This window comes from Benincasa hispida, chromosome 3 (genome assembly GCF_009727055.1).
Source record: "Benincasa hispida cultivar B227 chromosome 3, ASM972705v1, whole genome shotgun sequence".
Lineage (NCBI taxonomy): Eukaryota > Viridiplantae > Streptophyta > Magnoliopsida > Cucurbitales > Cucurbitaceae > Benincasa > Benincasa hispida.
The window spans coordinates 53,257,164-53,274,616 of record NC_052351.1 but is presented as its reverse complement, the minus strand read 5'-3'; the positions used below and the strand labels follow the sequence as shown (position 1 = coordinate 53,274,616).

Here is a 17,453-nt window from a genome sequence, read left to right as displayed (position 1 = left end):
ACTATAAAAAAATTCTCCAATTAATCCATTATAAAATAAAACGTCAATGTTTCTCCAATTAATTCACTATAAAATAAAGAAATAATATCCACTATTAAAAGTTTTTTAACATAAAAATATACACCAATACCACTATTAACTTTATATTCTTATTTAAATACCTCTTTTTTAGATTTCATTTTCTTTCTTTAATTCTTTTTATAAAAAAGGTATATCATTGGTTTTAGTTTTTTTTCTTTTCTCCACAAAATAAAGTAATATCAATATTTTTTCCATTAGGAACATATTCTTAATTTTATATTTAAAACTACTAATAAATTTTAAAATTTTGGCAAAATGGAAAAAGACATGATTATGCTCCTAATTACAAACCTTTTTCTTTTACGTATGATAGATATAGATAGGTATTTGATGTGAATGATAAATTTTTAGATGACATTAGATTTTTTTTTTTTTTGAACGTGAATTAAAGATGAATTTTGATTTTTAAAATTTTGAGTTAGATTATATTTACTAAAAGTAAGGAGAAAATGTGATTTTTTTTCTTGTAAAAAAATCTCTCATTTTACATGTGATGCTAAAAGATTTGAAAAATGTGATTTTATTATTTCTTTCTCTTACGTATGATGCTCAAAAATAAGAGAAAGAGAAATTATTAATGATTTCAAATGTAAAATTTTGTTGAATGCATCTTTCAAAGCTAAGCATTTCAATATGGACAAAAATAATGTCCTATTTATCTAAATAGTTTTAAAAGTGTCTTTTTGTCTAATTATCTTTGTAAAGTACCTTATTTTTCCAATTAACCCGTTAGAACATTTGATTTTGAATTTATTAGGTCATTGACTTATTGAATTTTTTTAAAAATATAGAATCATTTAGAAGTCTAATAACCTATTTTAATAGTTAACACGAACATAATACAAGGTTAATCACATGTAATTCTCTCTTATGAAAAATTATGAAATTAAACCAATATAAAAAAATGAGAATCAATACAAAAGAAATTAATGCACTATAAGAAAATATATCAACTTATTAAAAAAAATATTGCACCTTACCAAAAAAAAAACTTTGAATGATGACTTGTAGAACTTTTTTTCAATATAATATTCACTATAAACAAAATAAACATTAAAAAAATCAATGAAGATTATCAAAAACTTTTTTTTTTGTTAAATAACAAAAATATATCAACTTACCAAATAAAATATTGCACTGAAACAAATTAATAATATGAAGGTGAAAATTGTGATGGCCGTTAAATTTGAAATTGGAAGAAAATATGGGGAGAAAATATGAAGATGGAAGATTGATTCTTGGGTGTTTGAAAATGAAGGTAGAAGATGTTTAGTGTTTGAAAATAAAGGAAGAATGTGAAGAAATGAAGGGAAGAAGATAGGATTCGAGTGTTTGTTGTTTGTAAAGGAAGAAGATGAAGAAATGAAGTTTGTTTAGGGGTTTAAGTTGGAATTGAAGGGGAAGAAGACAAAAAAGAAATAAAGGGTGGAACGATCGATGAGACGATCAATTTGATTGCGTCTATTGAATGCATCTGTTTAATATACACATTCAAACTGAGTTAACAACTCCACTTTTCTGACCCACTGAATGCGTTTATTCAACCAACGCATTCAGACATTCCATTTTTTTTAATGAATTGAAAAAATAATAATAAAATATTACATAATACATCACTTCAAGAGACACATTTGGATAACGACAAAAAAATAAAATAAGTTGAAAAGTACCCCTCTTATCTAATTAAAATAAAAATTAACCCTACAAATCTAATTAACCGGATGTCCCATCTTCTAACTCTATCGTTGGCTCGTTTTGCTAACTCTGCAGTGGCATTCTCCATTTTCTGATCTTGATGTTCCATTATAGACCTAACCATGGTCTCCACAGTAGAGCGGTCAAATGGCCCCAATTTTCCAGACCTTAGTGAGCCAGGTTGTGTTGTTGGGTTGGTCTCCAATTTGCGGCCAACAGATCATAGGAACCCCAGCAGCCAGGCTCTCCATTGCAGAGTTCCATCCTGAATGAATCAAGAACCCACCAATGGCTTCGTGGCTCAAAACCTCTTCTTGCGGAGCCCAATTGACAATCACCCATCTTCCCTTTTCCTTCCTATCCATAATTTCTCTACAATTAACACATCTGATCTCAACACCAACACAAATGCCTTTCCGCCGTTCACTAACCCATTCCATAACCCCTTCAATTGGGAGCTTGTTAGCTTCACCAAGCTTCCGAAGCTGACAAACACCACGGATCTTGGAGCCTGTGAGTCAAGCCACGCCAAGCAACTGTGATCTTCTTTCCAAAATTCAAATTGGGACTGGGCTGAGTTCTTCAACAGAGAGTGAAATGGTCCAATTGTGTAAACTTTGTTATATATCTTGGAAAGATTCGTCACAAATTGACCTTCGAGTTTGTCGAAGGTGTTGAGAATTATACCACAGATGTGGCCAAGATTTGGTTCACAAAGTTCATCGGGTCCTGTTTTGCTACATCTTCGACTGACCAAATTCCTGGCAAATCTTTACATCTTAAAAGCCCTTCTCCACCAGGAACTCCACGGAGTCGTTGGTTTGAATTTCCCACTACAAACAGAGAAAATGAAATGGGTTTAAAGTTTTAGCTCCAATTATCAATCTCTTATGCAGAAAATTGAATCAACGACGTTACCTGGGTATGGAATTTGGCCTTCTTCAAGAAGCTTGGGAATGGAGAAGAAAAGAAACAAGAAACGGGCGCTGAAAGTAGAGAAACAAAATACAGGAATACCCAATTCTTGAGCTATATCCATTAGAAAACGAAGAATGACATCTGTAATAACACAAGTGATGGGAGAAGTCCCATTATTGTAGGAGAGGAGAAGTCGTCGGAAGAGGGATTTAGTGACTTGGTTCATCGAAACATAGAGCTTGCCATCGAGAACATTGTGGGGTTGATCCGGCGGGAGGCCGTCGGAAATGGAGTGGAAATGAAGGGAAGGAAGTTGGGGGGTGGGGCGGTGGATGCGGCGGTGGTTGTGGTGGGTGTTAAGGAAGGTGACTTGGAGACCGGCGTTGCAGAGGAGGTGAGCGAGTCAGAGGAAGGGCTTGATGTGGCCGTCGGCCGGAAAGGGAAAAAGGAGGATGTGATGATGGGTTTGAATATGAGAAAGCTCCATGAAAATGGAAGTTGAGGAGCTTGAATCTGATTGTGTATCAAATTCAAATTGATTAAAAGAGTATTATAATTTAATAATTTATAGAGATGAACTTAATAAAATTGTAACCGGAGCAGAGAATGTGAGTTGAGTAGTGTAAGTAACAATTATTTGTGAAGTTAATAAAATTATGTATGTAACGGACAATTGAGTTTAGTTGATAAGGATATATGATTGTAATTTCTTTTTGGAAAATTTTTTTAAATGGTAAAATTATTAAAATATTTACGAGATATAATAACATTTTAGAACTGCTTTAGTAAATAATTTAATATCAAATATTAATTAATTAAATACCTAATCCAAACATAAATCCTTAATCTTATTAATGTAATTAATATTTTTAAATATTTTTAACTCGCCAAAAAAACCATTTAATTCATTAATTAAATGTTAATCATATCGAGTATAATAATCAAAACCCTAAACCAAATTTGAAAATTTCAAATTCTCTCAATACGCTATTCTAAGGTTTGATCCTTTTATGAGCTAATAGAGGGACCTAATGGACATACAGATCATGAGCTCTAATGATTTGAGATTAATTGGTTAAACTCTTTAAACAGAATTAATCAATATTCGTTAATTATCAAGACACTCCACTATAGCTCATTAGTTGCACTCTCCCCACTATAGATATATTCTGTCCACTTGATTTAACCATAATAAGTAAGTCGATCCTTCACGGGTTGTTCGTATTTACAACTGGGTCAAAATTATCTTTTTACCCCTATAATATTTCTTGCTTCTAAAGTCTTCACTGATCCTCTAATGAATAATTGGTTTATGGTCCTACCAATAAATCGAATCCCTCTTAGCCATAAAGATGGTAGGGCCTCTTTGTTCAAGACCAGGATTCAATACTTAAGGGAACAACCTATCTACTAACTTTAAAATGAGTAGGAGTAAATTCTATCTTGCAGGACTATGTCCCCAGTTATCTATCCAGTCTTAACCCTAAAATGGGAGGCTTATTGAGCGGTGATGTTGAGTCACTCTCACCCATGCATATTCAAGAATAATCCCGAATAAATAGAAGTTCATAGTTAGCTCAGAATTGAGATCGATTTATCTAAGGTCATTGAATTGAAATAGTCAGTTTTAACAGTAAACGGTCGTTATAAAGTACAGTGACTATTTTGTGGTCCGATCTTATGCAAATATCTTTTGCATAGGATGCCCCCATTTACATATCTTCACATGAACGATTTTGGGATCATATTGTTTGTATCAATATAAAACGCGGGTCGCATCCATAGTGTCCCCAGGATAAGGTACCCAATCCAGTCCACAATTTTGGCTATATACTCAAACTTGATCCTCCTTTATGTCTCTACATAAAGTTTAAGTATTCATGTTATAGTCATGGGTTCATTAGTCTATTGGATTTAGGAATCTATGAATGCAATTTATATATTCAATAACATCTTTATTGAAATAATTTTTATTGTAAATAGAAATTTGTTTAAAGTTTACAAACTATGAGTTTTACGACATATAACCCAAAAAAGTCACCTATGGTCATCCTGGTGAATGTAAGTCTCTTCTAATAAAAGTGTTATAAAGAGAGACTAATCATTTCGTGGTCTGGTCTTATACAAACTCTTTGTATAGGATACCCCGCTCACATGTCGCTACATGAATGATCAGGATCATATCATTTGTAACACTTTACAACAATTGTAACAATTACAAAGCGGGTTGCATCCGTAGTGTCACCAGGATAAAATCTTATCCATCTACAATAAATTGTTAAGGTTATTACTTAAACATAATTCACCTGTATGTCACCACATATATGTTTAAGCTACATCGAATAACCTTGGATCTTAGTTTACTGGTTTTGGGTTAATGCAACTAAATGTCAAATAAAATAACACTTATTTTATTAAATAAATAATTTGTTTGTATAATAAAGTTTGTAAACTACAAGACCACAAGATTTAGGGCATCAGCCCAACAATCTCTCACTTGTTCTAAAGTTAATGAGGTGTACAAATATAAAGTACAGAAACTAAGTAAAGTATACAAAACAATAAACTAGGGCATACACAACGGGCCTAGTAAAATCTCCCAATTGTCCTAGACTAGATGAAGCATGTCTTGTAAACCTAGACTCTTCAGGTGACAATCAAACACTTTAGTCATGAGAGCCTTTATAAATGGATCAGCAACATTGTTCTCCGTAGCAATCTTCATGACGATCACGCTCGATGCACAATCTCCTAGATAAGATGATATTTGTGCTCTACATGCTTCCCACGTTTGTGGCTTCTAGCCTCCCTGAAATTTGTCACAACACCACTATTATCACAATAAAGGGTGATGGGCTTTGACATGTCTAGAACAAATTCCAAATTAGTCAAAAACTTCCTAAGCCATACAGCCTCCTTAGCAGCTTCACAAGCTGCTACATACTTTGCCTCTATGGTAGAGTCAGTTATGCAACCTTGTTTTGTGCTCCTCAAAACCATAACTCCTTCATAACAGTGAACACTGGTCCTAAAATGGATTTCATAGAATCCCTATTAGTCTGAAAATCAGAGTTAGTGTATCTTGTAAGGATCAAATCCTTAGACCCATACACAAGCATATATTCCTTCGTTCTCTGAAGATACTTGAGGATGGGTTTAACTGTTGTCTATTAATCTAATCCTGGATTAGACTGATATCTACTAATTATCCCCACTGCATAATATCAGGTCTAGTACATAACATTGCATACATTAGGCTGCCAACAGCTGATGCATAGGGGATCTTTCTAATTTTCTCAACCTCTTAAGGTGTCTTAGGACATTGTTCCTTAGACAAAATAATTCCATGCCTAAAAGGTAATAAACCTTGTAAAACCCGCACCTTACTTTCCCTTTTTTAATTATGTTTACTGTTTGAGTTAAGCAAAGTAATGGGGTTAAATATTTTAGTTAAATTGGAATATTGGGTTTTGAAGTAAGGTTAAGTTGAAGAAGGAAAAATGTCTAAGTATGGGAACTTAGCTCTCGGATACTTATTAATCTAGCCTTGCAAAAAGAATTTCTTGCTAAGTGTTAGTCGTGAAGAATGGTGGCTGAGCAATCGAGGAAGGGTCGAGCATTGAGTATAAGCCATTGAGGTAGGGTCGAGCATCGAGTATAAGCAACCGAGGAAGGGTCAAGCATCGAGTGTAAGCAATTGAGGAAGGGTCGAGCGTCAAGTATGAGCAATCGAGGAAGGGTCGAGGGTGAGTATGAGCGATCGAGGAAAGATCGCGCGTCGAGTACGAGCAATCGAGTAAGGAACGTGCATCGACCAAGCCATCCAGTACCAAGTATTCAGTCCTTCCCATCCAGTATTCAGCAGAGAGCCATTGAATTTTCCATCGAGTAATGACTCTTCTCCATCGAGTTTTTCTAGCGAGGATCAAGTTTGCTTGAAATGCTTAGTTTTAAACTTCTCTTTCAGTTATCTAGACAAATGACTTAATTTGAGCCCGTGAGAAGGCTTAAGGAGATTTCATGCAAAAGGGTTGGGCGGTAGTTTAAAAGGGAATAGAATTTCAAGAGTTAGTTTTGGACGATTTGCTCGAGAAAACCAAACGATCTTAGTACCGTCAGAAAGCTCTGCGAGTCTAGTTCCTGAAATCAAGCCTTTGGAACGAAGTTCTCACAAGAAAGAGGGCAAGAGAAGGAAGGGAGAGACGAAGGTTTGTTGTTGGGTATTCCGGGCACTCGACGAAGAATCAAAGATCAAGGCCTAACCACTTAGATTTTCAAGCTGAAATTTTAAGGTATTATTGCTAACACCATTTCAAGTAAGTTTATAGAAGGAACTTTTGAAGATAAGGTTTGGGGTTCGAGTTTCACATTTGGGAAGTTAAACCTAGAATCTTTGTTCAAGCAAGGAGTTGCGGTTTCGGGCCTTCAGGAGAGATTTAAAGGCCCAAGTTAAACCACAAGGAGTTTTACGCTGAAACTTTGGGTAACATTGTTAACAAAATTCTAAGAATTTTTTAAAAAGGAATTTTCTTAAAATGAGTCCTGGTTTTCAAGCTATTGACGTTAGAATTTAAATCTAGAAATTGTGGACGATCAGGCAACTTCTTGCTAAGTAGTCTCAAAAGGGAGACCAAAGTAGTAACTAAAATTCTTACTCTTATGTGTAGGAGTGACGTCCACTGGAGAGGCCTACCAAGCCTAGGAAAAATCAAGCCTAAAGACTCGTGAGTGACTAAATGTTTCCAAAAATATATATATAAAAGGAGCATGCATTCCAAATGAATTGCATGCTAGGGTTTATAGGTTTTCCAAGCAACTAAAGTTTATACTTATGTTTTTAAAGGATTCATGGCATTTCTTAAGCATGATGTTTTAAGTTATTTAAATGAGTTTTACTAATTCTAGCGCATGTTAAGATTGAATGATAAGGTATTGCAAAACTACATGTTTATAATTTTTGAAGCATGTGTGTTGAATTATGATAATGCTATTATAGGGGAAACTAGGTAAGTGCCATGCCTAAAGCTTATTGTACCCAAATCTTCTATGAATGTTATGATTCTAATAAACTACAAACCGAAGGTATAAAAGGTATCCGAGGAAGTACCTAAGGTGTTAACGGTGCTTAGTATACTCTACGTGCACGTAGGTAGTTCTATATGAGAGGCCGAAGTATAGGTCTTTTGGTCACATCATTATAATGGGACCGAAGTATGGGTCTCTCAGCCATGAATGGACGTTGGGAGCTTGAGCTATGAACGCTTGTTCTTAACTAAGGTTTGTTAGTATATTTGATTATGATGCTATGATTAATTCATGGTATCATAAGTTGCTTGAGATTAATTCCAGCATGTTTATATGTTTAAAATAATGCGTATGAAAGGCTTGACACGAACTGTATTTCTATGAGTCACTCACTAGGCAACCAACTCACCGTTTTCAATGTTTTCCTTTTTTCCAGGTAGCGGTCAGATTTCTCTTGGTTGAACCCACTATTGCTTGCCACTCAAAGCTCGGTTAGGAAGGAAGAAGCTTATGTTAAACTTGTTTTGATGTAAAAGATACCTTTACCTTGGACTGGTTGGCTAGATGTACGTGAACAAGATAGTTAGCCAATTCGGAGATCCAGCATTGATGACGGGAAATTGGAGGTCAATTTTTTACTCGACAACCAACTTCCCTTGGACACAGTATGCGATGCATGTTCTTAAGATATGCGTTGATAGTCATACGTTGAAATGAAAAATTGCGTTAACGAATGTATGCGATGACCATGCGTCCTGCCACAAGTTTTCTTGCGTTCACGCCAAGTATAACATGGAAGCAAGTTTCTCGGGTAATCCAAGGTCGAACGCTGGGATTTGTAAGTATATGTTTAAGGTGGTTGTGAATACAGTGGTTGAATTCATGTGAAAAGTGAGCTTGCGTTAAGCAGCACCAAAAACCCTCACTAACCCTATACCACTCGTTATTTCGGGTCAAGGTGTCCATTTTTGCAAATATTACAGGAATTGACCGCTGCATCGATCCCAGACCGTCGCAAGGTTGACCGCATGAGTTGATTAGTTCATCTCATGGGATGTTGCGTCCAGAGAGTGATAATCGTGATAGAAGTCTACTTGCAAGGTAGATGGAATGCGTTGGCACCTCAAGAGAAACAAGCACGAACACATACCTTGAGAGTATCAACAAGATAAGATGATATTGACATTGCCCATACCGCGACAAAGGTAGCAATGAGCCAGAACGCAATCATGAACGTTGTCAAGGTTTAAACTCTATAAATAGCACCTTGGACCTTCACTTCAAAGCATCCAAGCTTCTACCTTAAGGCAGATGTTTGCGATCACAGATGAGAGCATGAGCGAGATTTTTCTTTGAGGATTCTTCACCTCCACAACCCATTTCGAGTGACGACCAGAGTTTTTGCTGGAGATAGAGCTCGGAAGAGACTTCTCCAGCATCCATCCATGGCACCACCAGCAGCCTTGACACATTTCGGATGAAAAGCAAGAGATTGTTTTCATTTGGCCTTCCATTTCTCCTCTTGTCTCTGTATTGTATTATATTTTGGCTTAAGACATTAATACATTTTGTAATCAATGCATATCTTAATTCCTTCAATGCCATCTTCTTCATCTTCTTCATCTTTGTCATCATTTACTTTCATCGTTTAGTTATCAAAGGCGGTCACATACTCAATCATGTAGCCTAGAGATAGGACGCATGTAGCAACCCACCGAGAGGTGTGCGTTGTGCGAGTATAGTGAGATAATCTTCTTTGCTTAGGTGCGAGGTGGTAGCAACGCTCGTCTATGAGCCATCGCAATGCTTGCCTATGAGCTGATTAGCCGTGACTAACCGCCCGAAAGGGTGAGTGGTGGAACACACCAAAGCAAAATATGCATTTCCTAGAGATAGGCATGATCTTATGCTCGACGCAACCATGCATTATAGAGATATAAGCATGCGGCCAGCCACCGAGAGGTGCGTAATGTGTTAGTGTGGCGAGCTGGGATTACTCGGCCGGCCTAACATAATGAACATTAGTATGCGTTAACAACTGTTGCATCTCTATCAATTCTCATAGTTAAACTTCCATTGCTCAATTTGTTTAGTTAGGAATAGGAGTAGCGCATAATCCATTAACTTCTACCTTTTTACTTTTATTCATCGCCTCAAACACATTGTTTCACAAACAATATTTAGTTACAAGTCCCTGAGTTCGACCTCGGATCACCTCGAGAAACTTGCGTTCTCGTTATACTTGGCGAGAAAGCAAGAAAACTTGTGACAGGAACACATGGTCATCGTATACATACTTAAACGCATATTGTATATTTTTCTAGTCCAACGCATGACCATCGACACATGGAGATCAACGCATAGCATAAGTTGCATATTTATTTTCCTCTCCTCTTTTGAACCAACATATACATTCAAAGTATATATTATAACGATTATAATATAAATGATGCATGGCTATGTTATTTATGCATGCAAACATATAAATAACACTTATATTGTATAATGCATCAGCATGCTATAAAATTAAGTCATGCACACATATATATATAACACTTATATTGTATAATGATGCATGAAATTAAATGCATAAGCTATAGTAGGTTTTAATTCTATATGACATACAATATGACATATAAATAATTAAAATAATACATAATATGTATAATTAAATATATATATATATAAAAAATAAAAAAATAAAAAAGCAATATTGTATTGAAATTGGTGTCCTATACATGAATTAAATCAATATAACAATTATATTAATTTAATTAATGAAAATATAATAAATAATTAATTATTACAAATTAATAATTAAATAAAAAGAAAAATTGCAAAAAACCATTGGGAAGACTCAAACCCATGATCTAATGAAATCCAAGTGCACTATTGACTATCCCGAGTATCACAGCACTTTAATGCTAGTGTTACAACGATGGGTTTTATGTTACCACATCATTGCAATGCTGGGACAGAAGCGTCGTGACGCTACGTGGCAGAAAACTTGCACTGCTTCGCCCGTTCATCTAATTTGCTCCATTCTTGCTCCAAAAATTCACATTTTCGAAGCCATAACTCCACAAATGACATGGACAATTACAGAGTCAATGACATTAATTAGACGCCCAAAACACCGGGCAATTACAACTTTAAACACTTTAAAGCAGTAAATTCTAGGCCAATTTCGAAAACGTCTAATATGCAAAACTCATTCCATAAAAACATTCAGCATATGAAAAATAATACAGAATGTACCCACCAATTATGTAATTACAATTCCATAATTAACAAAAATTGGGATCCAAAACTACACTCTGATACTAATTGAAGTGAAAACCATCGAAGGTTTTCGCAGCGAAAAGCGAGGATCGTCCCAATTTTCTTTTCTTTTTTTTTTTCACAAAATTTACAGAATTATAGAATAAAGAAAAGAAGGATTATGCATTCTAAATTAACTTACAACATGCTAATTTTTAAAGAAAAAGAATAAGGAAAATATTCATACCTTTGGAGCACTTTCTTCAAGAACTCCCTCAAATGGATCTCTTTCTCCAAAAGGGACACTACCAAACGGAGCCTCCTATATTCTCCTTAGGGATTGAGAATGACAAGAGGTGTGGGCTCTGCCTTAGGGTTTTGAAAGAGGGAAGAATATGGAGAGAAGTAGGGGGATTTTTCTTCTTTATAAACTTTTTTCAGAGAGAACCAACTCACAGAGAGAATTGTGGAAGAAGATGAGTAAGAACCATTCATTCTTCCACAACCCACGTTGAAGAGGGGAGGGGGGAGTTATAGCTACCTTCCTTTAATTAAAATTTATTTAAATAAATTAAATTAATAATATATATACACACTATATGTTATATCAAATATAACATATAGCCTATAGTTTTATATTGCATCGAATACAACATAACCTATAGTTTTATTTTCTCTCAATAATACATGGTATTTAAAATAAATCGCATCTATATTAAATTCACTTATATGAACCTCATTCATATAATTGATATTTGGATTATATCCAAATATTTAATACCTCTCAACTTATTTATGATATTTAATATAAATCATGTTTATATTAAATTTAATTACATGAATCTCATTCATATAATTAATATTTGATTCATATTCAAATTCCTCTCTTATTACCTTATATTATAATGTATCAAATACATTATATTAATTATATCACATATATAATTAATTTAATTAATTATATCATATATAATTAATTCTCTCAATTAATTTGAACATTTCAAATTAATCCAAAAATAATTCTCAATTAAATTCCTATTGAGCTACAAAATGGACCTAATGGACCTGTAGATTGAAGCTCCAACTGTACTTCGATAATTAATTAAACTTTTTAATTAAATTACCCAACATCCATTAACTGTCGGTCATTCCACTAAAGACCGACAGTTGCACTCTTCGCACCTGTCTCTTATACACATCTAGATGTGTATAAGAGACAGAAATTACCGTGTTGCCCCTGTAGTTACATCTAACTCCTAAGTACCACAGATTTCTTTAATGAACAATAAGTCATGGTCTAACTATGACCAGGTCCCTCTCGGGCCAGGAGAGGGTATAGCCACTATGTTCAAGCACCGAAATCAACCCTTAAAGGAACAATTTATCTACTTGCCCCAACATCGGGGAATGAGTGATTTTCGTCTTGTTGTGTTCCCAACTCCCTAGTTAAACGAATCTCCAAAAATGGTAGGCTTATTGAGTTGGCAATCTGGCCACTCTCACTCATACAAATAAAAGGATCACCTTCATGAGTAAGAGTTCACAACTCACTCAGGATTCAGGGTATGTCACCTATGGTCATCCTAGTGAAATGTAAGTCTCTGTTATTAACAGCGTTATATAAAGAGACTAATCATTTCATGGTCCGATCTTATACAAACTCTTTGTATAGGATACCCCCGCTCACATGTCTCTACATGAATGATCAGGATCATATCATTTGTAGCACTTTACAACACTTGTAACACCTACAAAGTGAGCCATATCCGTAATGTCACTAGGATGAGGTACCCAGCCTTATCCATCTACTACAAACCGTTTAGGTTATTATTTAAACAAGAATCACTTATATGTCTCTACATACTTATTTAAATTACATAAAATAACATAGGATCTTAGTTTATTGGATTGAGTATATGCTTATAAAATAACACTTATTTTATTAACAACAATATGTTTATACAAAATTTACAAACTACGAGATTATAAGGAGATTTAGGACACCAATCCCAGCAATCTCCCACTTGTCCTAAAGCTTAGGGAGTCTAATGTACAATACAAATAAAGTACGAAATCACAATAAATTAGGGCATACACTATACCTCAGTAATAGGAGGCTCAGTATACATGGGTAATAATCACTCATGTCCAGTAGTGGGTATTGGCTCAGTTCCACTAAAATTAGAAGATGGGTCCGTAAAGCGACTCAGAAATGTCAGATATGTGCCCAAGCTAAAAAGAAATTTGATCTCACTGGATATGTTTGACTCAATTGGCTGTGAATACAGAGAGAAATGAAGCTATTGTGAAATTTTGAAGGATGTTAAGTCAGTCATCAAAGGGGTAAAAATAAATGGTGTCTATGTAGTCCAAAGAATTCAAAAAATACAGACAACTCTAGTTGTAACATCAAAAGAGCCTGCTGAAGGAGACCTTTGGCACAAAAAACTTTCACACATCAAATCCAAAGGCCTTCAAGCTCTGGCCAAACAAGGGATCCTACCTAAAGGGGTTCATCAAGGCCTATCCTTTTGTGAACATTGTGTAATAGGGAAGGCAACAAGGTAGAGTTTTACCAAGGCACAACACACAACTAAAGTAATCCTTAACTATGTGCATTCAGATCTATGGGGGCCCTTCACCCTTCCAATCCTTAAGTGGTGTCAAGTATTTCCTAACTTTTGTTGATGATTTCTCTAGGAAATGTTGAATATACTTTCTTAAAACTAAACATATGATCTTTGAGAAATTTAAGGAATGGAAGATTATGGTTGAAAAACAAACTAGCTATCAAATTAAATGCCTTACAACAAATAATGGATTTGAATTTTGTAAAGAAGAATTCAATGTTCTTTGTAGATAGCAAGGAATAGTTAGACACGGAATAGTGAGATACATACCTCAACAAAGTGCGATGGTAGAAAGGTTGAACAGAACTATACTTGAAAGGGTTAGGAGTTTCTTATCTGATGCTATCCTACCAGAGAAATTTTGGGCTGAAGTAACCTCATATATTGTTTACACACTAAATAGATGTCATCATGCTTCTCTAGATCTTCTTACTCTTGAATAAAAATGAACCAATCACCCACCTAATCTAAGTAACCTAAGGGTTTTTGGGTGTATTGATTTTGTGCATCAGAGTAAGGGGAAGCTGAATGTCTGAGCTATCCAATGCATGTTTTTTAGGTTCACTAAAGGATTGAAAGTTTTCAGACTATAGCATCCTATTAAGAAGAAGTGTGTAACTAGTAGAGATGTTATTTTTAGGAAGACTGAAATGTTTATGAAGAAAACTAACACACTTGAACAAACACCTCAAGAGTATACAGATACAATTGAGATGGAGCATTCACTTATGCCTACTTCAATTCCCTCAAGCTCAACTTCTGATAATACCAGTGGCCAGGTGCCTCAATATAAAGAAGAAGAAGAAAAGGCAGCCTCTGACACTAAGCAAGAGGGACCAGACCTAAGGAACTATACCTTAGCTAGAGACAGCAAAGGAGAACAATTGTACCACTTATAAGGTATGATGACTACGTCAGCCTAGCTCTAAATGCCTCGGAGCAAGATAATGATTCAGAACCTTCTATTTTAAAGAAGAAGTATGTTGTGCAAATTCAAGAAAGTTGATAGAAGCAATGAATGATGAAATTGAGTCCCTGATGAAAAATGACATATGGGACCTAATTCTTTAACCTAAAGGGTGCAAACCTATAGCATCCAAATGGGTATACAAGTTTGAGGAAGGTATCCCTAATGTCCAAAAACCTAGGTATAAGCTAGGTTAAGTTGCTAAGGAGTTTACACAAAGACAAGGAGTTGACTACAATGAGATATTTTCTCCTATGGTCAAACAAACCTCTAACAGACTACTTCTATCCATACTAGCACAACAGAACCTAGAGCTTAACCAACTTGATGTAAAAACAGCTTTCCTTCATGGTTATCTAGAGGAAACTATATACATGTGTCAACCTAGGCTATCAAGTCAAAGGGAAATAAGATCACTATTGTTTACTCAAGAGGTCCATCTATAGACTAAAGCAGACCCCTAGGTGTTGGAACAAGAGGTTTAATGAGTTTATACAAAAGAACGAGTTCATTAAAAGCTCCTATGACAGTTGTGTTTACATTAACACTAGAACTTTTGCAAACCCTGTCTATCTACTTCTATATGTAGATGATATGTTTCTATTAGAGAGTACTATGAAAGAATTGAAACAGGTAAAAGATCTCTTAAAATCAGAGTTTGAAATGAAAGACATGGGAAGAGCAAACAGGATATTTGGCATGAATATTAAAAGAGATAGAACAACATACAAACTATGCATAAGCCAAACCAAATACTGTGAGAAATTAATTCAGAAGTACCATATGAAAGAAGCAAAAATAGTAAGCACACCTATTGCACAACATTTCAAACTATCAGCAGAGAATTCAACTAAAGAAACAGATATTAAGCATCAAAGACTAATGTCTACAATACCTTACTCCCAAGCAGTGGGAAGTCTAATGTATATGATGATCTCTGCAAGACCAGACATAGCCTATGCAACTAACTTGGTCAGTAGGTATATGGCCAACCTAGGTAAAAAGACATTGGGAGGCTAATAAATGGATATTGAGGTACCTAAAAGGCACTATGGGTGCCAGACTATTATACCAACAAACCATTGACACAGAACCAGAGTTGTTTGGTTTTTTTGGTTCAGATTATGCAGGGGACCTTGACAGAAGATGATCATTATCTGGTTATATCTTTCTATATGGAAGTTGTGTCCTAAGCTGGAAAGCTTCACTACAATCAGTGGTAACCCTCTCTACCATTGAGGCAGAATTCATTGCCCTATCAGAAGCTATGAAAGAGGACCTATGGCTAAAAGGTCTTTTACTTGACTTGGTATAATACAGAACACAGTCAAAATCTATTGCAATAATCAAAGTACTATACATCTATCTAAGCATCCACAGCATCACAATCGTACTAAACATATAGATTTAAAGTACCACTTTATTCGAGAACAAATTGAAGAAAAAAAATCGAAGTTCTGAAGATACATACCTCGGACAACGCCTCTGATATGCTAATCAAAGTCGTAGCACGGCTCAAACTCCAAAAGTGTTTGGACATCATCGAATTTGAGCAACAAGACAAAGGATAGAAGAAAGAGATTAGCAAAGAGGAGTTGCTTCAAAGCAAAAGTTAATTTCAAGATGGAGATTTGTTGAGAAATTAGTAACAAACTATATGAAATTAACTTTTACATGCAGTTAGTAACTACTTTGTAAATCCTCTATATAAAGGATAATAGTCATAAGCTAACAATTACTCAAAAATTACTTCAAAAACTCAACACTTATCTATATTTTTCCTCTGATCTCTTCAATAAATAACATTCTTCAGCTCTTTCGTGGATGTAGGCCTTTAATTACCGAACCATGTTAAAATCCCTGCATTCTCTTCTTCTTCCCTTCACTGCATGCAAGTTAAGAAGTCTTCTTCATCCTCTTCTTCAAGAACTACACAGAACCCTCAGCATCTCCATTCTCTCTCTCGTTTTCTCTCTGAACAAAATGATGGAAATGAAAGTTGAATCAGATTGATTGCAATTTATAACGTGTAACTGGAAAAGGTTAATCTTGACCTTAGACGTGTACGGCTGGATAATTCTTCACTTGGCCATCTCTTTACCATTTGTTTTGCTTCTTCAGAACATCAACTTGATACTTTCTCCAAACTTGGGTCTGAGTGGAAAGTGGAAAGGCCCAACACCACATAATGAAGTTTTCGCAAAGGTTGAACTAGTAGAACATATCATTATCATTTTGGCCTCTTTTCTCACCATTATGATAATCAAGTTGTGAATAAGTTTGAGTATTTATTGGGATTGATTTTCTTTTTCCATTTAAAAGTACATTTTAAAATATTGTGAAAGTTACTTCAAACATGTCCTTACAATGACTTCAAACATGTTTTCACGAAATAGGTCTTCAAAAAAATCTGTATATATAGCATATGCTTGACCTCATTATTGCGACACAAATGAGCTAAAAATATTTATTCTATAATATACCAAAGAAAGAAAGAATTTCAGCCTGAAATTCCAAGGCTTCTTTAATTAAATATAATAATTCTTAAATCAATAACAATTAATTAAAAAGAGAGAAAAAATTATTACTCTAGTTAACCTTTCAAAATGACAAATCATGAATAATTAATAACCAATTGTAAGTGGCATGTTTCATAAATATAAAATTGGGCAAATGACAAAATTGACCTAAAGACATTTTAGTTCTTTATTTTTATTTCTAGTTCCATTATACTTAATATTTTTATTATAATACTCCGTTTGTGGTCATTCCAATGAATTGATGATGAGGAACATATGGGCCAAGAAACAGACATGCCAGCAGTTGGAAGAGAAATTGTAAAATAAGAAAGCCAAGAAAGTAATAGAAAAGCATAT

At 34.8% G+C, this 17,453-nt stretch overlaps 1 long non-coding RNA gene and 1 pseudogene across 1 annotated transcript; both read right to left on the bottom strand.

Moving 5' to 3' along the window:
• Positions 1 to 1,509: 1,509 nt before the first annotated feature.
• LOC120073276 lies at positions 1,510 to 3,752 on the bottom strand (annotated as a pseudogene).
• A 1,332-nt stretch (positions 3,753 to 5,084) lies between these two features.
• LOC120073277 lies at positions 5,085 to 11,650 on the bottom strand. Its single transcript, XR_005480712.1, has 2 exons — positions 11,228 to 11,650; positions 5,085 to 5,503 (listed from the first exon to the last, which is right to left on the bottom strand). It is a non-coding gene; the product is annotated as an uncharacterized LOC120073277 (long non-coding RNA).
• Between the last annotated feature and the right edge of the window lie 5,803 nt (positions 11,651 to 17,453).